This window comes from Hemitrygon akajei, chromosome 12 (genome assembly GCF_048418815.1).
Source record: "Hemitrygon akajei chromosome 12, sHemAka1.3, whole genome shotgun sequence".
NCBI classification, from domain to species: domain Eukaryota; kingdom Metazoa; phylum Chordata; class Chondrichthyes; order Myliobatiformes; family Dasyatidae; genus Hemitrygon; species Hemitrygon akajei.
In genome coordinates this window covers 88,012,805-88,037,937 of record NC_133135.1, presented here as the reverse complement: position 1 = coordinate 88,037,937, position 25,133 = coordinate 88,012,805, and the positions used below count along the sequence as shown (strand labels likewise).

At 42.3% G+C, this 25,133-nt stretch overlaps 1 pseudogene; it reads right to left on the bottom strand.

The window, feature by feature from the left end:
• Positions 1 to 1,355: 1,355 nt before the first annotated feature.
• LOC140736639 (uncharacterized) overlaps positions 1,356 to 25,133 on the bottom strand; it is a 45,818-nt pseudogene continuing 22,040 nt past the window's right edge.

Genomic DNA, 25,133 nt, shown 5'->3' with positions numbered 1-25,133 from the left:
TACAACACATCGGTGAGGCCACATTTGGGATATCGTGTTTGGTTTTAGTCATCCTGTTAGAGGAACAATACGATCAAGCTTGAATCTAGTGGAAAAAAATTATGATGATGTTGGCAGGACTTGAGGGACTGTTATATGTTGAATGGTGAGGGTGGTTTGTGGGACCAAGTGGGCTATCCTTGCTCCTATTTTATTGCCCTCAGGAGGGTGAACCCATGGAAAGCATCTGGCTCAAACTAGGGTGTCTGGCCGAGTACTAAAGACCTGTGCTGATCAATCGATGGAATCAGTCATGCTCTCTTCTTACTTTTGCTATCACCTCCAAGTTCAGGAGCAGTTACTAACCCTCAGCCATCAGACTCTTGAACTTCACTCAGCTTCACCAGCCTCATCAATAAAATTTCCCACAACCTATGGACTCACTTTCAAAACTCTTCACTTCATGTTCTTGATATTTAATGCTTATTTATTATTATTATTTCTTTCTTTTTGTATTTGCGCAGTTTGTTGTCTTTTGCACAGTGGCTGAACACCCAAGTTGGTACAGTTTTTCCATGATTCGATTATTTTATTATGAATTTATTGAGTATGCCTACAAGAAAATTAATCTCAGGGTTGCATACGGTGATGTACTTGTGCTTCAATAATAAATTTACTTTCAACTGTGGAGCTGTTGCAAAGCCAGCTAATTGTAGCTGCACACTCAATGCTGGATTACTGGGATCAACAGCAGGGAGCTTTGTCTCCAATGATCTGTGGTGGTCCCGTAATCAGCCATAACTCAGCTGTAGCCCAGTGCAGGCAGAGGTGATGCTCCTAACCAAGTGTATTTGAAGAGTGCACAACATGTATGTAGTAATACAGGCCCAGAAAGAAGCAGGTTCAACATTAAAAATGAAATCAGTTTGAACGCATTGCATTAAAGTAGTGCAAAGGGCCTTACTGGAGCTTCCAACATAGCAGCTGATTGCCAGAATAATACAACAGCCAAGCCACTGTCCCAGGTCTGTGCTGCAGGAGTTCCTGCCAGCTGTGGTTGCTGGTTAATTTGCTGAGAAGCAACATATGGAGGACTTTTCATTTCACGCCAGGTTGATGCTTAGTATTGTTGGAAGGTGACAGATTAGTTTCCAACACTCAGGCAACCAGCCAGGTTTGGCATTGTGTGTGAGTTTATAAAGCTACAACTCACCCTTTCCAACCCCCACATTGTCAGGAAGCTGTCATCCCCTTGTATTACACCTGACTTTAATCACAAGCTTTGTAACTACAGATTAGCAGAGGCAGCCTTGCCTACCTCTGGATACAAAATACATTGGAGGTTACTGCCAGCAGTGATCTCTGCTACATCCTCTTTAACCCTTTTCGCTCCTTATGGAGCATAGGGCCTCAACAAAAGTCCTCCACTTCCTGCGATCTCTAGCAGATGTTTTTGCAGTCTCCCAAGTTTGGCCGGCGGCTTTCAGTTCATCCAAAAGCCTACGCCTCCAGGTTTGCTTTGGGCGACCTCTTCTTCTCTTCCCTTGTGGATTCCATTCGAGTGATTGTCGAGTGACATTCGACTGGCTCTTCCTCAAGGTGTGGCTGACCCATCTCCACTTCCTCCTCCTTATCTAGAATACAATGGGCTCTTGGTTTGCTCTCTTCCATAGGTCTAGGTTTGACACTCTGTCGTACCACTTGAGGCGGAGGATCTGCCGGAGGCATTTGTTGAGAAAGGTCTGGATCTTGTTGCAGCTGGTGTTAGTGATTCTCCATGTTTCGGATCCATATAGCAGGATGGCTTTCACATTGGAGCTGAATATACGGAGCTTAGTTTTGACAGAGATGGCCGTAGATCTCCAAACAGGTCGCAGGGTTGTGAAGGCATGTTGGGTTTTTCCGATCCTTGCTCTGATGTCCTCATCTGTACCTCCTGATTTACTGATTTTGCTTCCGAGGTAGGTGAATTTGTCTACATCTTCAACTATTTGTCCTTCAATCCGTAATGGCTCCTCTTGTTTGTTATTAATGCGTAGAACTTTGGTCTTCTCCTGACTGATCTTAAGGCCTACTTGCTGTGAGGTCTCTCCCAAGGAATCTACTTTCTTCTGTATATCTTGAAGCCTGTGTGAGAGAAGAGCGAGATCATCTGCAAATGCCAGGTCTTCCAATTTCCCTGTTAACGTCCACTGGATGCCTCTCTCTGAGCCAGCGTAGGCTGTTCTTTCTTCTTTTTTTTATTGTTTTCAAATAGTTACAGAGTAAATGTGTATGAAAAAAAAAGTGTTACCCAGCCTCCCTCCCCTTAACCCCTCCCCCCTAACATCCCTATTAAAAAAATAAGAAAGAAAAAAAAAGGAATGCCTGGATATTGGAAGATCCCCACATGCTCCATGGAGTACGTAATAACTTTAGTATATATATTTATTTCTTTCCCCAAGTAACCAATTATTTCCATTAAAACTTTAAAAATTTAGTAGATTAGTCATTATTTTTTAAAATTATATTACTCCAATCTATAATAATACCTAATCTTTCAACTTTCGTGGTATCCTGGGAAATCTTTATAAAAATCTCCATGTTGCTATGTGTGTCCCCACCAATCATCCAGGCAAAAAGATAGAAGAAAATTAAAATATAAAGGAAAAAACAAAATACCCCCCTACTAATGTTGTGGAAAAAAAAACACAACATTACCCCCCTCTGCTGTACGGGTCATGGCAATCGCCATGATTACACACGTGAATCCCGCAGTAACCGATCCAAAGCTCCCCAGCCCCCCCGCAACATAAAAAAGTATATGTATAAGAAGAGAAAAAAATACTATTCTCATTTAGTATTTCTAAAATTTTGCTTTTCTCTTCTATAATATCCATAAATGTCCATCACTTCTGTTCGTTGGGTCTATCTTCATCTTTAATCCATTACGTTTGGAAGCCTCTATGTGTAATTAGCGAATAGATGGAAGTTCTTGTACAAACTCCTCCGCTTTTCGATAATCGGAAAAAAATTTTTTTCCCTCCTCCAAAAAAATTATCAGTGTTGCTGGATGACGCATTGTAAATTTATAACCCTTTTCCCATAAGGCTTTTTTCGCTGGGTTAAATTCCTTCTTTCTCTTCAACAGGTTGTAACTTATATCAGGATAAAAAAGAACTGGTTTCCCTGCTATCATCAGTGGCCCGTTTCTATTTTTGGCACTTTGGGCAGCGGCCTTCAGGATCTTTTCTTTGTCTTGGTATCGTAAGCATTTTATCAAAATTGATCGTGGGTTTTGATCAGCTCGAGGTCTTGACCTTAAGGATCTATGAGCCCTTTCGATCTCAATTGGAGTTTCTCTTTCCATTCCCAATTTTTCAGGGATCCATTTTTGAAAAAAATTTATTGGTTCTTCTCCTTCTATATCTTCTTTAAGTCCAACAATTTTAATATTATTTCGTCTACTGAAATTTTCAAGCTTATCAATTTTTTCCATATATTGTTTTCTTTCTGATATCCAAGCAGTATTTTCATTTTCCATTTTGTCCATTCTTTCAACCATGTCCTCCGTTGTAGTTTCCAAGTCCGTAATTCTTTTTTCCATTTTTTCCTGTCTCTTTGTCATTTTATCAAGCATAATCTCCATATTGGTAATTTTTTTCCCGAGTATTTTTTGATTATTTTTAATTACTTTTAATGTGTCTAATTTACGCATTATTTGCCTCAAAGTCTTTTCTATATTTCCAGAAGGACTTTTAACTCCCTCTTCATCTGATCTTTCCGGAAGATCTGTCTCTCCCTCTGATTCGCTATCACTTTCAGTTGCAGTGGTAGCTGGGCTTTGTAGTTCTTGTTGCTCCCGTTTGCGCATGCTCCATCCTTCGCGTTTGCGCAGTTCACGATGGTTTTTTCCTTTAGAAATTGCCGGTGTTGCCGCAGTCTCCTGTTCCGTATCGCCGGTGGTATAATGTACCTGAGACTGCGGTTCCTTGGTAGACATGGGCCTTGTTCTTGTTCCAACTTGCGTAGTCTTCCCGGTATTAGTTTTCTTTATCTTCCTTCCTTGAGGCATAGCTTGACACAGTCCGGAGTCGTTTATAAGTAACTTTTAGAAAGTATTGACTAACTTTTCTTCATTTGGACATTAATTTATTAACTTCTTACGGGAGAGCTGGGTTCCAGCGTCTCGATCCTACGTCATCACGTGACGTCCCCCCGCGTAGGCTGTTCTTGTAGCCCAGTCGAGTACCACAAGAAAAAGTAGAGGCGACAGCAGGCATCCCTGTCTGACTGCAGTAGTGACCAGGAACTCTTCGGACAGTCTCCCATCGTGGATGACCCTGCATGAGAAGCCATCATAAAGCTGCTTGATGATATTCACTATCTCTTCCAGTACACCATAGTGTCGTAAGATGCTCCACATTGACTTTCTATCCAGGCTGTCAAATGCCTTCTCAAAATCAATAAAACACACATATAGTGGAGTTTGCCATTCTATTGTCTGCTCCACAATGACTCTAAGTGTCGCTATCTGGTCAATGCATGATCTCTCTTTCCTGAACCCTGCCTGCTCATCTCTAAGTCTCTGGTCAATGGCATCTTTCATCCACTCCAAGATGACCCTGGTGAGAACTTTGCTAGGAATAGACAACAAGGTGATCCCCCTCCACTTGCCACACAGTGAAAGATCTCCAGATTTTGGCAGCTTCACATGGAGGCCCTTCTTCCCAATCTGATGGGATCTCTCCTGTTCGCCATATCAAATTCAGCAGTATATGCAAATGGTCCACCATACCCTCTCCACCCTCTTTCAATGCTTCTGCAGGAATGTTGTCTTCTCCAGCAGCCTGGCCGTTCTTCAGGCTTTTCAGGGCTTTTCAAATTTCTTGCTTGGTGATTTCACCTATATTGATGTTGAATGGGTCTCCAGGCTCCAGGTCAGGTGGGTTCTGTGGTGGCGGTCTATTCAATACTTCCTGGAAGTGTTCCTTCCATCTCGCCAGCTGATCTTCAACCGAAGTGAGCAGATGGCCTGTCTTGTCTCTAACAGGTCTGTTGAAATTGCTTTTCTTCCCTCTCAAAAGTTTAGTCGTCGTGTAGAGTGCCTTGAGGCCCCCTTTACTGGCCGCTGTTTCTGCTTGCTCTGCTATTTCATTGAAGTATGACCTCTTGTCCTTTCTGAGCTGTTTCTTCACCTCCTTGGCCATCACGCTGTACCTGTTGGCGGTGATTTGTTTCTGTTGCCGGGTTCTGGCCTGATTCAACTCCTGTTTGAGCTTTTTCCTCTCCTCCACCTTCTGCCATGTCTCATCCCTGATCCAAGGTTTACTGTTGACTGGTGGTCTTCCCAGTACTTCTTCGCAGGCTCCTACAGTGGCCTGCTTGAAGTTAATCCAGGCGTGTTCTGCTGTTCTCTCATCTTGTTCCTCTATTTGAAGAGCCCCAAAGTGGTTTTGCAAGGCGATGTGGAAATCTTTCTTGTTCTCTTCCATCTGTAGTTTTCTAACATCAAACTTTATTTGCATGTTCTGTTGCTTCTTCTTGGCTGACAGCTTCATCTTCAGCTTTGCAACAACCAAATGGTGGTCAGATCCAATATCTGCTCCTCTTTTGGCTCTCACATCTTGCAATGAACTTCTCCAGCGCTGGCGGACTATGACGTGATCAATCTGGTTCTCTGTTTGATGGTCAGGCAAGACCCAGGTTATCTTGTGGCAGCGTCTACTTTGGTTACCTCCAATGGTCAGTTCGTTGAAGGCACAGAAGTCGGTAAGGAGTTCTCCATTTTCATTCATATTCTCCAAACCATTCTGGCCCATCTCTCTCTCCCTGCCAGTGTTATCGCTGCCTACTTTGGCATTCAGATCTCCCATGACGATCAACATATCTTGCTTAGGTACCTTTCCAACTACTGCTTGAAGCTGGGTGTAGAAGAGATCTTTTTCTTCTTCCTCTGCGTTGTTAGTTGGGGCATAGCACAGGATAATGGATACCTTCTGGAATCTGGACTCTAACCTGGCTGTGATGATACGGTCGGACACTGGTTCCCATTCTATCAAACTTCTGGCTGCTTCTTTGGACAACATCAGGGCCACACCAGCCTCATGCGGGTCTTCCTCTTTTTCTTTGCTGGAATAAAGCAGAGTTTCTCCCGTCTGCAGTTTGGTCTCACCAAAAGTATTCCACCTTGCTTCGCACATGCCCAGGAGTGTGAGGTGGTATCGGTTCATTTCCTTCACTGCCTGTGCGCACCTACCTGTCTCCCAAAGTGATCTCACATTCCATGTTCCAATTAGGATAGATTTCTTCTGTGAGAGCAGCTTTGGAACCTCCATTTTGGTTTTCCTCAGGTGAAGGAGGGTTGTCAGCCCTGCAGCTTCCTGACGGGTTTGGTTGCAGCGCGTCATCAGTCTCCTGAACGGGGCCCTGCTTTTCCCGAGATCTGGGTTAGTGGTTGACAATCTGCTGACGGTTTCTGTAACAATTGCTTGTTTTACGTGAACGGGTTGTTAGCCCATTGCACAACCCCCAACCTGGAGGACCAGGGGTTTTCTGTCGAGGTCACCTTTCCCTAGGCGATGACATTTCCATGCTAACGAGCTCCACCTGCCCAGGTTTGAAATCAGAGTTTACCCTCTCCTAGATAGGCTGCCATCCAAGGCTAACGAGTCCTATCTACCCGGGTTTGGAATCGGAGTTCCTTCTCCTAGGCTATGTTGGTTTGCGGCACCTTCTTCCATATTATCCAGTGCACCCCTCACAAGAGGGATCCCCCATCCACCACCCAGGGGACGCGCCTCAACGCCGTATAGCCCCAGCGCGAGGCCTGCTACATCCAACACTTCATAATAACCATGGGAGCTGGTTTCTAGTCAGAGAGCAATGTGTTAGTCTAATCCAGCAACATTAGTGAAGAGCAGCCCATTAAATGTTCGATGTAATGGAATAAATTTCTCCCTTTTTAAAATAGAATAGAGCAATTCATTATGAAAGGAATTTCCTACAAAATTGTCCTTTGTCCACGGCCACATAGAGAGTTGGCATCTATTTCCTTCCTTGCCTCATCACAACCTTCCCTAAGTATACTGCCAAAGGGGAGGGTCAGTGAATCGGGCTGTAAGTCCAAACTTAAATCTGGTTATGCAGGTAGCCAGACGGGAAACCAGCAAAGATGGATGTGGATGAATTTATGAGAAACCCGACGGTAGAGGCGCTAGGGAAGGCTACAAAATCAGACTTGGAAAATTTGGCGCAGGCGTTAGACCTCACAGCGGTGAAGCCAGCAATAAAAAAGCAGGAAGTGCGAAGGGTCATACAACAGTATTACGTTGGGAAGAAGGTGTTTGCAGCTGAGGATTTGGAAAATATCCCCAAAAAGAGATTAGCGAGTGGGACAGATCAGGTAGAGTTGGAGAAAGCAAGGTTGGACCATGATCTTAAAGTAAAGCAGCTAGAAGCAGCTGAAAGGGCTGAGGAAAGGGAGCATGTGTTCAAACTAAGGGAATTAGAGATGAAACGGGGTCATGAGCTCCAGTTAAAGCAGCTGGAAGTAGCTGAGAAAGAGAAACAAAGGAGCCATGAATTGGAGCTGGACAGGCGAAGGCAAGAGCGAAGAGCTCAAAGGGGAGAGAGAGGGGAGGGGGACGATTTAGCCAGAGGTAGGATTTGGGCAGCCATGATGCCGACCCGCCGACCGGCGAGTACGGTCGCCCCGCCCCTAGAGTCCCAAAGCTATCGCGCATGCGCGGTCACTCGCAGCCTGTCGAGAAAAGCAGCTGAGAACCAGAGCAGTTTAAATCGGGCCAGTAGTGAATTGGCCAAGACGTTTTTACCGACCCTATACCACGAGGGTTCAGAGGGTGGTAAAACAGAAAGTAGTAAAGTGAAAGGGGGTAAGGGCGAGGAGATAGCCCTCCCCTTAGTGAAGAGAAAGGTCCTAGAGGTAGGAAATAAAGATGAGAAACGGATAAAGCTGTTAAAAGGTCCAGAGTTGGACATGGTTGATCTGTCTGGTTTGGCAGAATTGTTTGGAGAAGTTGAGAGTTCTAAAGGTGTTCCCGATGGTCCCGAGAATGAAATGAGGGCAGTCTTAGAGAGGAAGGGTATCCTTGCTGTGGAGAAGTCAGCTGAAATGTCCGAGGAGGTTGTTTCAGCTCGCAGGGTTGCGCCTTCCCCAACAGGGGGCTGCCTAGAGAGTAGCTGGAAGGATCGGGGGATGTTAGAATTTGAAAAAGGTACGGGTGTTGAAAGCCTGGAAGAGGCCAATGTCCCGTTTGAGTGTGTCCAAGATGGGGATGCACGTGGTCCTGAACCTAGTCACGGAGCTCAGAAAAAAGCTGAGGTATTTGACTCAGCTGGACGAGATGGTCGTCCTTTTGGAGCAGATAGACTTGGTTCGGAAAAAAAGGGTTAACCTTGGGAAGTGAGAGTTCCCAGGTGTTTGTGCTCGAAGGTGGGTTACAAGTTGGTGAGGTGAATATTATTATTGAAGGAAAAGGGAAATGTGTAGTTCCCAAATTGACTGAAGAAAATTTAAAGGCTGGACTGATATCAGAAGCAGCAACCAGGCTACAGAGACAATGGCTTGGTACCACAAAGCCTGTGAATCAATTACAGGTTGAGTTGGAAGGTAAAGGGGCCCCACACGCTATTGTTATTCCAGAGTGTGGTGTGAAAAGGCAGAATTTGAAATGCTGTTTGAACAAAGAGTTTAAACTGAAAACTAATAACCTGAAGGGTCCTGAAGAGGAAACTAACAACTTGCATAAAATTAAAGAATTGGGTGGAAATTCGGAAGATGGTCTAAGTTTGGAACACATTGTTGATAAAATAACTCCTATGAATGGAGCGGGCGAAAGCCTATTTCGCCAGGGTGCCCAAGATCACCATGAGGGAATTAACCAGAAAAGAGGCGAGGGTTAATGGGGACGCGATTTTTAAATAGCGGAAGCTGGTTTTAAGGGATTTTGACAAAGTATGTGAATAATAAAGACAACACCCATGGAAGCTTGACTGCTAAGTTTGAAAGTAACATAAAAATTAGTATTTTGCATGAACTTTTGTAGTACACACGTAAACTAAGATCACAACTCTTTAGTTATGTTGCTGAAGAAAACAAATAAATAAGGTGGTTATTGAGCTGAAGTTTGATGCTACCAGACTTTAGTATGGCACGTGAGGTTAAGGTATTAAAGAAAAGGGGCACTGTACTTGTTACCTGTTTAGATACTGACTTGAATGTATAACGGTAGTACTCTGTGAAGAGAAAAGCTTGTGTAGTATGTAGATTCAAAAAAAAAGTCCTGTACCAACCTGTTTTTAACCGCTAGTAAAAAACCTGCTATGGGGGGGAGGTGTTATGACCTTGGCCCCCTCCTTTGTGAGAATCGCAAGAGCCCTAGTCAAGGGGGGGTCAACTGACCCAAGAGGGGGAGAGACGTGCTGAATAGACACAGGAAATGGGAGAGAGAGAGAGAGACGTGCGGAAGACCACGTTCTCCTGAGAAGCAGAATAAAGGCGACATTGACTGTTGTCTCATGGAGACCATGTGAAAAGCCCTCGGGCAAAGTGGGCTGGTTGAGAGAGAGATCGCATCACCTGCAACCTGATTGACACCTGCGATCCCGTGAAGAAGTATAAAGGAGGGTCTGAGGGGGGGACAACCCTCAGACGCACCAAGGAGACACCAAGGAAGCACAATACCGATTCCCGTGGGAGCGGGAAGCCATTTTGAAGGAAGCCACGTGTGTTAGATTCCAAATTTTGAATCTGTGGCTAGAACCAACGGAAGACCGCTTTTAAATAACAACGGGGAAGCCTGCTCCCCTGATTCCAAGGATTTGCTCTGTAAAGACAACGGGCAAGTGTTTATCCTTTCTCAACCATCTCTCTCTCTCCACAACGTGAAATCCCAGCGGTTCCCAAAAGGGAAAAGCCTGCAGACTTCTGAGTGACTCTTTATATTTCAATTGGACTCAGTATTATCCCCTAGACAACGGTAGAGCTTATTTCTGATTGATTATTATTACACCGGTGTTTTAGATTGAGTTTTGATGATGTATATGATCTGCATGTTTTGTATTAACCATACGTTTGTGCCCCTTTACAAATAAAAACGTTTGAAAATAGTAGCATCCGACTCAGCTGATCCCGCTATCTTTGCTGGTAAGTTACCTGGTTACGAGGTTACGTAACAACTGCCTTCTCTTCAATTGTCTGAAGGTTACAAAGTAGTCAGGCAACATGAGGACAAGAGCAAGGCTGAGGCTGGGGTGGAGACAGAATGTGGGCAATCAAGGTAGACTGCAGCGGGCAAGCTTAGAAGAAATGCCAATACCAAAGGCAAGTGGAAGTTGACCGGGGAAGGACACTGAATCATGGATGGATGGCAGTGAACAGGGAGCGGAGGAAGTCACGGGCCAGAAACTTTGAGTGATGAGAGCCCAGGGAATGGAGGACATGACTGTTAATAGTGAAGGAAACATCATCAAACTCATTGCCATTTCTCTCCAGGTGGTTGCCAGGACTCATGCTTCACGTGCCTTTTGACCAGGGCACTAAGCCATTTCATTACATCTTCTCTGCTTTTAAATCCAACACATTTGTTCCAATTCAAGTTCCAGTTCAAGCTTATTGTCACTCAACCATAGACATGTATATCACCAAATGAAACCATGTTCTTTCAGACCGAGGTGCACAACACATAAAGTAATATTACCACAAATAAATGAACAAATAAGAAGCAACGCACACAAAATACTGGAGGAACTCAGCAGGCCAGAGTAAGAGTCTTACTCTGACTTCTCATCTTTTTTTCTCCAGTCCTGATGTGGGGTCTCAGCCTGAAACATCAAATGTTTACTCTTTTGCACAGACGCTGCCTGGCCTGCTGAGTTCCTCCAGCATTTTGTGTGTGTTGCTTGGATTTCCAGCATCTGTACATTTTCTCTTGTTTGTAACAAATAATAAGGTGCACTTCCAACTCGAGTTACAAAGTAAACAGTATAATGCTACTGGTGCTTCATAGTGACGAGACCTGGGTGCTGGCAAGGAGTTCAGTCGTCTCACATTCTGGGGGAGGGATGACTCCATCTTAGCAGTGCCCTCGTATTGCTGTGGTACCTTCCACCTGATGGTAGGGGATCAGAAAGATGGCTGGATGGGTGGGAGGGATTATTGACAATGTTAAGGACTCTGCGTACCCAGCACTCCCAATAAATATCACTGCTGGGTGGAAGACAGACCCTGATGATCCTCTCAACAGTCCTACAATCCTTTGTAGGGACGCGGTCAGATGCCTTGCAATTCCTGTACCAGACGGTGATGCAGTTGGTCAGGACATTAGCAATGGTGCTCCTGTAAAAATTGGTTAGATTGGTTAAAGGCCTCGTTCTCTTCAGCCTTCTCAGGAAGAGGAGATGCTGTTGTGCTTTCTTGACCAAAAGGATGATGTTGAGGAACCAAGTGCTCTCCCAGAAATTCAGTGCTCCTTACAGTCTCCACAAAGAAGCCATGCATGTGCAGTGATGAGTGGTCAACCTGCACCTTCCTGGAGTCCACAATCATCTCATTGGTCTTCTTCACATTGATATTGAAGTCGTTGTGCTTACACCATTCTACCAGCCACTCGAATTGCTCTCTGTACACCATCTCAGTAGCTTTGTTAATGAGCTCAGCCACTGTTTGTGTCATCAGTGAGCAAATTAGAAAGTGTCCAATGTAGCAGGAAGATGGGATTTAATGCAATCCATAACCAATCACTCAAAGCACTTTATTATTGCTGAGGTCAGTACCACTGGACAGTGGTCATGTCACTCTCTTTGGAACTGGGATGGTGGTGTCCACCTTGAAGTATGCAGGAACAGTGGACTGTTCCAGGGAGATGGTGAAGGTGTCTGTTGAACCTGCACAGTCCTTAGCACCCGACCAGATCTGTTATCAGGTCCTGCAGCTTTACATAGGTTCAGAATCAGAATCAGGTTTGATATCACTGGCATATGTCATGAAATCTGTTGTTTTGCAGCAGCAGTACATTGCAGTATAGAATAATTCAAAAATATTAATTGCAATAAGTATATTTAAAAACATAATTGAATAAATAGTGCAAAAGGAGAGGAGAAAATAGCGAGGTAGTGTTCATGGGTTGATTGTCCATTCAGAAATCTGACGACATAGGGGAAGAAGCTGTTCGTGAAACATTCAGTGTGTGTCTCCAGGCCTGCTCCTCAGGGGGAAGGGGAGCCTTCTTTACCGGCACATGTTCCATGCATCAACCCATGCATGAAAGACACTCAGCCTATTAGGAAGAGAGGCACTGATGCACAAGGTGGACGTAGTCCACTGTGGTCATAATGCCCTGCCATATGTGCCTCATCTCTCTGGTGTCGCAGAAATGGCTGTATATTCTCTGTGAATAATTCTGATGGAATGGGAAAGCACAGCTCTTGCTGCCTTGAGAGCCGTCTTATCCTCTGATCAGAATCTTAACTTCTCAGCTGTGCTCGCACCTCTGCTGTCAGCATGGCTTCTCATTTACCCTCACAGAGATGTGTTTAATAACAGTGACATCCTCAATGTACTCCTCCATATCACCAGTCACACATCCCACATGTGCATCGGCAAATCTGATGGTCATAGGTAGCCACCTCCACAAACATCTTCCAATCTGTGTTATCAAAACAGTCCTGCAATGCAGAGGTTGTTCGTTCTGGCCAGGTCTTTATCTCCCTTTGAACTGATTTAACTGATTTAATCAGTGGTTGGTATAGGAATTAGCTTAACCCATAAGTAGTCAGATGGTCAGAAATTAGGCAGGACTGATTTAAGTTAGCATAGTTGAAGTCACCAGCAACAATAAGAAACTACTGGGGTGAGTGACTTGGAGATCACTGAGCTCACGTTGTGCTTCCGCAACTTTAGCAAAAGTGGGTGGGGTGGGGTAGGGAGAGAGGGATGTATACAGCCACAATCATCATAGCAGTGAACTCCTTCTGTAAACTACCTGCACTTCACCATTAAGAATTGTACCAGGGGTGAACAGTTGGCCGTCACTAGCTTTTATTAATGTGGAGACATGCACCTCCACCTTGGGGTTTGCCAGAGATTGTGGGAATTCTGTCAGCCCAAAGAAGAGAAGAACCCCCTCTGGCTGTATGTCCACATCGGGGGTGGTATCCTGGAGCCACATTTCCTTCAGGACGAGTGTGCAGCTGTCCTTTCTCTCAAGGTGATTCAGTCTCAGGTGCAGATAATCTAGTTTATTTTCTTGTGATTGAACATTTGAAAGCAGAATCGACAGGAGAGCTGGCCTGCAGTTTTTTGCCTTTAGTATTGCACAAATACCAGCTTGCTTTCCTGCTTCTGTTTCCTTGCACACTGCTTCTGATGCTGTCTTTCCCGGGTGACAACATGGTACACAATATGCAGAACTCTGCACTGCAAGTTAATTTGCTATCCAACAATTCACCAGTGAGGTAGACTTGCAGTACTTAGTGTTCTTAATGCTCAGCAGCGTCTTGTAATCATTAGAAATACGTAAAGGATGAACAACTTCACCATTAGTTGGAGCCAGAGTGGCCACTGCAACTGGATGTTCCACCATCTTGACCATCAAGATGGAGGTGCATCAGTTGAGGGCAACATCTCCCTTGCTTGGTGTGTGCTGTCTGGCTGTCTTCTGAATCAATGCTCCAAAGTAAGAGAGGTTGTATTCAATTGTCTCAGATATCTTGCATTTCAATCAACCAACTCTCCAGGTGCAGGTCCTCCCCAGCTTACCAATACCAGGCTTATGTGCAACTTGTACATATGAATGAGCATTTGGCAGATCAGCGGGATGGATTTGCTGGAGTCCTGCCAAAGGGTTTCGGCCTGAAATGATAACTGTACCCTTTTCCATAGGTGCTGCCTGACTTGCTGAGTTCCTCCAGCATTTTGTGTGCGTGCTTGGATTTGCTGGCGGCTACAGGCATCTTTTACTGTGTGACCGCATTTCTGATTTGCGAACTGTCCGGGTTCCCGTGAACAAAATCTGCCAGAACCAGGGGAGGACCTGTCTTTCACTTCCAAGTTTCCTGTCTTTGGCTCCTCAGCTTCTCTCAGTCCTATTTCTCACTATGAGAAAGTGGAACTCTGTGTCTTTGATAAGAGTCTATCAAATCAACCTGGACTCTGCTTTTCCCTTGACAGTCAAAGACAAAATTGAATTTATTGTCCTGTGCACAAGTATGTGTATGCACTAGTAGAATGAAAAATTCCTTTGCAGTAGCATCACAGACACATAGCATCAAATGCATAACATTCAGAAGAAAAACATAAATTAACAACATAAATTATACAAGAGCGAACACAATAACACAAAACAACCGAAGTCCATTGTAGTCCAAACTGACCAAAGTGTTATTGTACTGAGGTAGTGATCAGAGCTATGCAGATTGGTTCGATAATCAAATTGTTCAAAGGAAATAGCTGTTCTTGAAAATGGTGATGTTAGACTTCAGGCCTCTGTATCTCCAACCTGACGGTAGATGCAAGAAGGTGGCATGGTCCAGACGGTGAGGACCTTTGATGTTGTCTTCCTGAGGCAGTGCCTCCAGTAGATACTACTGATGTTGGAAAGAGATGTGCCTGTGATATGTTGGGTTGAGTTCATAAATCTTTGCAACTTCTATTCCTGTCCATTTGAATTGCTGTACCAGACATTGATGCAACCAGTCAGGATACTTTCACCAGTACATCTGTAGATGTTTGAGAAAACACATGCCAAATCTTGTCAAATTTCTAAGCAAGTGAAGATGCTGACCTGCCTTCCTTGTGATTGGATCTATGTGCTGGGCTGAGGATAGGTTAACGGTCAGGCACTTAGAGATACTGTCAATGCAGATACTGGTGCATGTTTGCCCTCCTTACCCTTCCTGAAGTCTCAGCAAGTGCTACCTGATCTGTTGAGTGTTTTTAGCACTGTCCCTTTTCCAGTTCTGCTCTAGAGCTTTGCTGAACAGTCAGTAACTCTCTCACCCCTGACTCTTCAGGGAAAGATTTCGAATCCCACTCCATGCTCCTGAGCACAACATCCAGGCTGAGGTTTGAGTGTGTGATTTGCACTGCTCAGAAGCATTGTGTTTGGATGTGGTGTTAGACTGTCGTTCTTTCCACGTGGGTGTTAAATAAATCCCTGCTTTACTTCAGTGAAGAACTGGGGGGTGGGGGAAGGGTCTCCTGGTGCTAGCACTTATCCCTTAATCAGTAAAAACCCAGAAACTGCTGGAAAAAAACTCAGTTAGTTAGGTGGCATCCGTCAGTAGGAAGGACAGCTTAAATTATAGATCAGGGACCCTCCATCAAGGCATGTCACTTCAGACCAGCCTGAATATGTGACCTTCCTCTCACATGAGTCAGTCAGTCAACTACTCTCATTATAATGGACATTCTTCAATTGTTTCAACAGTAATGAGGAGCATCTTGGGACATCCAAAGAACTAGGTGCAATGAGAAATCAAGTTCTTTCTGAAGATTTTAATAATTTGTTTTACAATTTGAGCAATCCTGAGCATCGCTTTGAGATCTAAGCTGTTCTTTGGTTTAGCAGTTTTCCCACTCCAAAGTTTAACTCACTGAACTTAATGAGCCTCTTTTCATCCTTAGTAACAGATAGATTTCCTCTCTGACAAACCGTGGTGAAGGCCGACTTTGCAATTGCTGCATTAAACACTTTAAAGCCCATGATTCCTCCTTCAGGGGAAATCAGATTAACAAGTTTATTGCAATTCAGTTTCACTGATTGTTCCCCTAATTCCAACTGGCCCCTTTATCCAACTTCTGTTGTACTCCAGCCATGCAGAATCCGATGCCAAACTTCATAACATCATAGTCCCTGATTCCAAGGACTTCCTCAGCTGGCTCAGTCAGCAGTGGTGCAGCCCAAATCCAGACCCTGGCATCTGCAGAACATCTCCACCTCCTCAATTTTCCCCTCCCAACAATTCCACTGCCCCAACCTCTCCTCTTAACTAGGTCTATTCTCACTCTATCCTGAATCTAAAATCCATGTTTTGATTGTGCATGGTTGGTGGTTGAATTCAGTGTGATCTTGTTTCTGATCCCACCTCATGGTGCATTGGTTTAAGCTTCTTCGTTACTGCGTGTTACAGCAAGCTCTGGCGAGAGTCATGCTCAAGAAAAGGCCTTTCAATCCATGGCAGGCAGTGCAACAGTCCAGTGCCAAAAGCACAGCGCAGTCTCCTGTCTTGGTTCCACAATGTGGCTGAATTATGAGTGAAGATTCTCTTGAAACAGAAGCCAAATCCACTTCAGATCCTGTACAGTTTTTTTTTGTTTCCCGAGCTTCTGCTTAGTATTAAATATAGATGAAGTGATTTTGTGGGATTTAAATATTTATTCACACTGAAGTGGGGAGAGATATTCTTGCACATTTACTGAGTGTTCTATCAGATGTGTGGTCGTAGGGTTGATGTCTCGCACCGTTGTGGAGTTCAGTTTGAGTTCACCTAGATAAAGACATCGATGAGACACAGCCTGAACCATGTCAAATTTCAGTCTCCAAATCTCCCTGGCTACAGTGGTCCTTCTGCAATGGTGCCTCTTGGCCGGTGTCCCGTTTACTGCAGGCCTGCTCCTCCATTTCTGCATGCTAAGGTTCTGTAAGGCTGTTACCTTTGAAGGGACAGTCAGAGCTGCAACAAAGACATGGTCAGTAGTGGCATACAACACAGAAACAGAAACTTCAGCCCAGCCTGTTCATGTCAACTTTCAACTCAATTCAAGTTTAATTGTCACTCAACCATACCTGAATACCCTTGAATACAGCCAAACGAGACAGTGTTACTCCAATCGCCAAGGTACAAAACACAGTAGCAGCAGTCACACAGCACAAAGCACACAGAGCACACATAAGACAGCAAGCACATAAACAAGGTACAGCCACGCAAAACCAATAGTTCCAGGTCTGAGCCATGAATGCCATAGGAATCTGCAGTCGGCCATAATGCAGGTTGTCTTCTGTGGAGTGAACAATGGGGGGGCAGCACCGACTGCAGCTTGGACATGTCACACCGCCTCCAGTGGAGGGTCCCGGCTCCAACACCTCTCTCCTGGTGGCTGTAAATGGGCAGCTCCACAGAGATAGGCATAGTCCTTGCACATACGAGATAGCAAGCACGTAAAAAATATCAGTTAAATACAACCACACAAAAAAATATCGTCCAGACCCTGAGTCCATGAATGCCACAGGAATCTGCAGTGGAGCATGATGCAGCTTGTCTTCTGCTGAGTGTCGGGCCCGGACGCTGTGCCGTGTCATCCCCGGCTCTGATGCCTCACTCCTGATGTCTGCAAACAAATGACACCACAGCTTGAGCATGTCTATACTAACCCCGTTCAGCAGCACTCAGTCTGTAGCGAATTAAAGGGTTGATGGCAATATAGAGTCATACTTCAGCCCACCATTCGTGCTCACTATTAAGTACCTGACTACACTGACAATAATCTCCATTAATCAAACAGTAGTTTTCAATGTCCTGCTGTCCTGTCCTCATCAGTGTTATGGGAATACTTGCCTCCACCATTCCCTCGGGCAATGAAGTGCAGATTTCAACCATTTTCTGGGTAAAATACAATTCTTAGAGACACAAGATCCTGCAGAGTCTGGAATGCAGAACACAAAAGGTGCTGGAGGAACTCAGTGGGCCAGGCAGCTGCCATCTTGTTCAACATAGCTCCATTTTGGTGCCAGCAAGGTTCCCCGTACCCGTACTCCATAGACTGCTTCTCCCTGCGTTGCTCCCACTGGATTTTATGTGCCACCTTCACCACCATTGGAAATGATGCATGCTGTCCCTGTCTCCTTCTTTCCACAGAGCTCTGGACCTCACTGTCCACCACCCATCACTGACCTCTCCAAAACCTGCATCCAGGAAGAATCAGAAGCTTGCCTGCCTCCAGACCACAGTCCCTGCCACCTCTGGCTCTGACCTCAGACCTAACCGTCTCCCGGCCAAGACTCTCACACTGCTGCTAGGTCCTACTTGTCCCCTGCTTCTTCCCATCCACCATGGGTCTCTCAGATCTCACCCTGCTTCTCATCCCCCTCCCCTTCACTCCTCTGACACCCCCTTCCTTCCTCCCCATTTCCCTGACACACCCAACCTCCTTTCAACTCTGATCCCTCAAACTTTCTACCCTCCCCCGAACCCCACCTCCAACCCCTGCCATGACTCCAGCATCCCCTCCAACCTTCCCCTCTGAGGTGGAAGATTCTGTGCTCAGCAAGGGCCTCCTTTTGCCTTCCTGCACTCACACCTCAGTGAATTCTGCACCTACCATGTCACAACTTTTCTTCCATTGCCTCAGTCTCTGAGCCTAGTTCTTTGGCAAGGGTTCCTCTCCCTGCACTGATGACCCCCTTCTCCATCTCCAACTCTCTTCCTCTTCTTGGATACCTCACTCTAGCCTTCTGCCCACTCTGGATCTTTTCATCTCTAACTGCCAATGAACATTAACCATCTCAATTTCACCACTCTTCTCACCTGTTACAATGACCCCCCTGGGCACACTGCTCTTTAGTCTCTCTGTACTAGTTCCAAACTCATTGCTTCCAGAGAGGCCCCTCCACAGCCTCCAGCCACATAGTCCCCCAACTCCACACTGTTCATTTCTCTCCTATCCAAGATCCACAAACCTAGCAGCCCTGGAAGGGCCTTTGTGTTTGCCTGCTCCTGACCCACTGAACGTGTCTTTGTCTCTCAACTCCACTGTCTCTTTACATCTGTGACACTTTGCATGCTCTCCACCACCTCAACAGCCTTGAATTCCATGGCATGACTGCCTCATTTTCAGCATGGCGTCCAGTCCATCCCTATCAGGTTTTCCACTTCTTAACAGCACACCCAACCAGTTGCCCTCTACCACCACCCTCCTCCATCTAGCAGAACTGGGTTTCACATTTAGCAACTTCTCTTTCAGCTCCTCTCACTTTCTCCAGACCAAAGGTGTAGCCATGGACATTCACATGGGCCACAGCAATGCCTGCTTTTTTTGTCAGCTCAGTGAAACAGTCCATGCTACAAGCCTACACCGTTAACACTCCCAGTCCCTTACTGCACTACACTGATGACTGCATTGCTGCTGTTTCCTGCACCCATGTGTGGAGTTCAACAATTGCATTAACTTCGCCTTCAACTTCCATCCTGCCCTCAAATTCACTCAGTCCATCTCTGACACCTCGCTCCCCTTTCTTTCTTTTTCAATCTCTTTATTATTATTAATAATATTATGAACAAAATACAATTGATATATTAATAAAGGGATTACAAACATACAAATTCCCATTACACATGAAAGAATACATAAGCAATGATTACAGTATAAATGAGTTTTCCCAAAACATGGACCATACAGTATATGTATGAACAAGGTAAATCTAGGTATTTCATAATATATGATATAAAAACAGAAAAAAGAAAAAAAATTTGCAAAATTGACTAAACTACTAATCTAATAACTAATGAAGAAGAAAAAAGAAGCAAAAAAAAGAAAAAAAAGAAAAACTAAAAAGGAAAAAAAAGGGCTGTTTATAATATCTCACAAGAATACATAATCATCAGTGTCGTCAACTCCGATCCTCTCAACATAAATAAGATTAAAGCTGGAAATCCAATAAGCTTGGAACAGGGTCATATTACATCATATGAAAATATTGAATAAATGGTCTCCATATCTTTTCAAATTTAATAGAAGTATCGAATACACCACTTCTAATTTTTTCTAAATTTAAACATAACATAGTTTGAGAAAGCCACTGAAATACAGTGGGAGGATTAATTTCCTTCCAATTCAACAAAATAGATCTTCTAGCCATCAAAGTGAGAAATGCAATCATTCGACAGGCGGAAGGAGATAAATGAAGTGAGTCCATCATTGGTAAACCAAAAATTGCGGTAATAGGATGGGGTTGTAAATCGATGTTCAATACCGCAGAGATAATATCAAAAATATCTTTCCAATATTTGTTCAAAAGCGAACATGACCAAAACATATGAGTTAAAGACGCGATTTCAAATTTACATCTATCACAAATAGGGTTTATATAAGAATAAAAATGAGCTAATTTATCCTTGGACATATGGGCCCTATGTACGACCTTAAATTGTATTAATGAATGTTTGGCACATATAGATGATGTATTAACTAATTGAAGAATTCTATCCCAATTCTCAATAGGAATAATAAGATTAAGCTCTCTTTCCCAATCATTTTTTGTCTTATTGGGGCTCTGAACGTATCTTCATAATTATATTATAAAGTTTTGATATAAGCCCTTTTTGAAAAGGGTTTAATTCGAACAAACTCTCCAGAATATCTGAAGAGACAAAATTTGGAAATGTAGGAAGTACCGTACTTAAAAAATGCCTAACCTGTAAATATCTAAAAAAATGAAATCTGAGCAAATTATATTTATTAGATAATTGCTCAAAAGACATAAAACAATTGTCCGAAAATAAATCAGAAAATCTTAGTAAACCCTTAGCTTTCCAAGCCAAAAAAGCTTGATCTATAATTGAAGGGTGGAAAAAACAATTAGATACAATAGGAATATTTAAAACGAATTGAGTCAACCTGAAAAATTTCCGAAATTGAAACCATATACGTAAGGTATATTTAACTATCGGGTTGTCAATTCATTTCGGCAATTTAGAAAGAGGCAAAGGGAAAGAAGTCCCTAAAATAGAACCCAGAGCATAACCTGGTACCGATTTAATTTCCAAACTCACCCAATGAGGGCCAAAAGAACCATCCCAGTCTTTCAACCAACATAACAAATATCTAATATTAACTGCCCAATAATAAAATCTGAAATTAGGTAATGCCAATCCACCTTCCTTCTTTGTCTTCTGTAAGTATATTTTACCTAACCTGGGATTTTTATTCTGCCATATATATGAGGAAATTTTTGAATCAACATTAGTAAAAAAAGATTTCGGAATAAAAATTGGTACCGCTTGAAAAATATATAAAAACTTAGGTAAAATAACCATCTTAATAGCATTAATTCTACCTATCAGAGATAAAGATAATGGTGACCACTTAGTAAACAAGCCTTTAATCTGATCAATTAAGGGTAAAAAATTAAACCTAAATAATTCTTTATGGTTTTTTGTGATTTTAATCCCTAAGTAAATAAAAGAGTCATTAACTAATTTAAAAGGTAAATTTCCATAACTTGGGACCTGTCTATTCAAAGGAAACAATTCACTCTTATTAAGATTTAACTTATACCCAGAAAACTCACTAAATTGAGCCAACAATGATAGAACTACTGGAATAGATTTCTCAGGGTTAGAAATGAATAATAATAAATCATCTGCATACAAAGATACCTTATGAATATCTGTCCCACGATTAATACCCGAAATATCCTGTGATTCTCTGATATCAATTGCCAAAGGTTCTAAAGCAATGTTAAATAGTAATTGGCTAAGAGGACAACCTTGTCTAGTGCCCCGAAATAAACGAAAAAAGGGAGATCTTTGGTTATTAGTAAACACCGAGGCTACTGGAGTGTGATAAATCAGTTTAATCCAAGAAATGAATGTCGGACTAAAATTAAACTTCTCCAACACATAAAATAAGTAAGGCCATTCAACTCTATCAAATGCTTTCTCCGCATCTAATGAAATAACACATTCTGAAGTGCTATGTGAAGGAGTATAAACAATATTCAGTAATCTCCTAACATTGAAAAAAGAATAGCGATTTTTAATAAAACCAGTTTGATCTTCTGAAATAATTTGGGGTAATACCTTCTCCAGCCTGAAAGCCAGTAACTTGGAAAAGATCCTGGAGTCCACATTCAGTAAAGATATTGGTCTATAGGATGCACAGTCAGTAGGGACTTTATCTTTCTTCAGTATTAAAGAAATGGAAGCTCTATAAAAAGGTTGTGGCAAATTCCCCAATCTAATTGCTTCTTCAAAAACCCTGCATAACCAAGGAGAAAGAGTAGCGGAAAAACATTTTAAAAATTCTACTGTATACCCATCTGGACCTGGTGCTTTCCCAGAATTCATTGAGGAAATAACCCCTTTAATTTCTGCATCTGTAATAGGAGTATCTAATATTGAAAGATCAGCGGATGATAATTTTGGAAAATTCAATTTCCCAAGAAAATCACACATGGTATTATGATCCTGAGGGAATTCAGATTGATAAAGGGAGGTATAAAAGTCTTGAAATGACTTATTTATCTCATTGTGGTTAACTGTCAAATCCACATTCTGCTGACGAATCTTAGTGATTTGACGTTTAACCAAAACATTCTTCAACTGACTAGCTAACAGTTTACCCGATTTATCACTATGTATATAAAAATCAGATCTGGTTTTCATTAATTGATTTTCAATCGGAGATGTAAGTAATAAGCTATGTTCCATTTGAAGTTCAACCCTTTGTTTGTAAAGCTCCTTACTAGGAGTGATCGAATATTTCTTGTCAATCTCTTTAATTTTATCAACCAATAAAAGAGTTTCCTTCTTAATGCGTTTTCTCAGACCAACAGAGTAAGAGATAATCTGTCCACGTATATACGCTTTAAAAGTGTCCCAAAGTGTTCCGCAAGGAATATCATCCGTGGAATTAGTTGAAAAGAAGAAATCGATCTGCTCCTTCATAAATTTAATAAAGTCCAGATCTTGCAATAAGGTAGAGTCAAATCGCCATTGTCTAACATTAGAAGCTGTATCCACAAATTTAATAGAAAGTTTTAATGGAGCATGGTCAGAGATAGCTATAATATCATAATTACAACCAATTACCGAAGGAATAAAACAAGAGTCAATAAAAAAATAATCAATTCTCGAATAGGAATGATAAACATGTGAGAAAAAAGAAAACTCTTTGTCGTTAGGATGCTGAAATCTCCAAATATCAAAAATTCCATTATCAGTCAAAAAGGAGTTAATACAAGTGGCCGACTTATTGAGTAAAGTCTGAATAGATATAGATTTGTCCATCAAAGGATTTAAACAACAATTAAAGTCACCACCCATTATTAACTTATATTCATTTAGATTAGGTAGAGAAGTAAATAAGGACTTAAAAAAATCAGGACAATCCACATTTGGAGCATAAACATTAACCATAGCAACCTTTTTATTACAAAGTAAACCCGTAATTAACAAAAATCTACCATTCGGATCCGAAAGGATATCGTGTTGAACAGATGCAATAGAGGAGTCAATAAAAATTGAAACTCCCTTAACTTTGGCATTCGAATTCGAATGATACTGTTGACCCCGCCAAGACCTAAAAAAGCGTTATTTGTCCTCCTTCCTCACATGAGTTTCTTGTACAAAAATGATATGAGCATTAAGTCTTTGGAATACTTTGAAAATCTTCTTTCGTTTAATCGGATGGTTTAAACCATTAGTATTCCAAGACACAAAATTAATGGTCTGAGCCATGCTTCTAAAGTCAACCCTTTGGTATAGAAAGGGTTAACCAAATTAAAAACTCATGCACCTGGAAGAGGAACAAAAATAAAGAGCGGACCCGGAAGTGACGACACCGTAGACATATTTATAGTTCAGAAACAGCCCAAATGAAAAAACTAAAACAAACTGGTAAAAGAAAAATAAAATTAGAAAACAGACCATCCCCCACCCCCACAAGAAAAAGAAAGAAAGCCAAAATATGGCTAGAAAAAGGGAAAAATGAGACTAATTCTACCCCCATATCAGTGGAAGACCACTCCATATATAAAGGATATATATTAAAAAAACCACCCCAACTTTAAAATTATAATCACTAAACTAAAAACCACGCTTCTTAATATACTTAGTTGTAAAAAAAAAGAATATAATCACTAAAAGCTTATAAATCGGGTTATAACCCAAACAAATCAAGAAATATTTAAACTATGATAAGCGATGCATTATAGGAAGAAGACGAGAAAAGAAAAAATAACGCCATCTTAAACAAAACCAAGAATATTTTTCCAAAAAACCACCATCTTAATAAAAAAGAATTTCCCTTCGAAAGGTTAAAAATATACCTTTGAGGGAACAAAAATAATAGTCAAAAATATAGTATAATGGTTAAAGTGTATAAAACAGAGCGATTAATATAACGAAAACACACTTTAACTTAAATATAAAGTATAGGATAAACCTACACCAATAACCAGAGACTAACTCTGGTTTGAGGAATCGAAAACCATCTTACACGATCAGAATCACTCATTTATTAGAGATTAGTGTCTATGGCTGTAGGGAAGTTCTCCTCCAGATACTTTCTCGCTTCAGATGTAGAAAGGGAAACCTGGCGTGGAGCATTCGACGGAGAGATTCTAAGCTTCGCAGGGTATAAGAGCGCAGGTTTTAGATTTTTCTCATAACATTCAGACATCAGAGGTTTAAAAAGAAGCCTTTTCTTCATAACTTCAGGACTAAAATCTTCAACCAAACGGAAGTGGTACTCTTGAAACTTAATCATTCCAGCCCGCCGAGCCACACGAATAAGTTGTTCTTTGTCGTGTACATAGTGAAACCGGACAATTACAACCGAGGGTTTAGCTGGAGCACTCGATGAACGACGCTAAATTCTATGTGCTCGATCAAGTAACGGGGGATTCTCTGGGAAAACCGACGGGAACGCATCTTTTAAAAGTTGAGCAAAATATTTCGAAGGATCGTCTTTTTCTATGCCGTCTGGGAGACCAAGTATATGTAGGTTCTGTCTTCTGGACCGATTCTCAAAGTCGACACTCTTAGCTTTAAGTGTTTCCACCAGTTTAATGGTTGAAATTAAATCCTGTTGCAATTTTTCAATTGTCAAATCTTGTTTCCGAGCTTCTTCTTGCAGAGATGTGATAAGAACTTGCTGCTGGTTAATTACTGAATCCGTCTTAACCATATAATCTTGAAAAGCCTTTATATCTTGTTTAAAAACTTGTTGTAGTTCATCGAATTTTTTATCCAAAACCTCCATAAACAGTTCACAAGTTAATTCAGTGCGTTGCGGATGAGCTTGCTTCTTTCCATTACCGTTCGGGTTGTGCCCCGGTTCTCGTCCTTTGGATCTAAGAGCCGTTTCTGTTTGCATATCTTCAAAAATTCACAATAAACTCTTAACGATAAGCCCAAGAAAATAGCGAGAATCT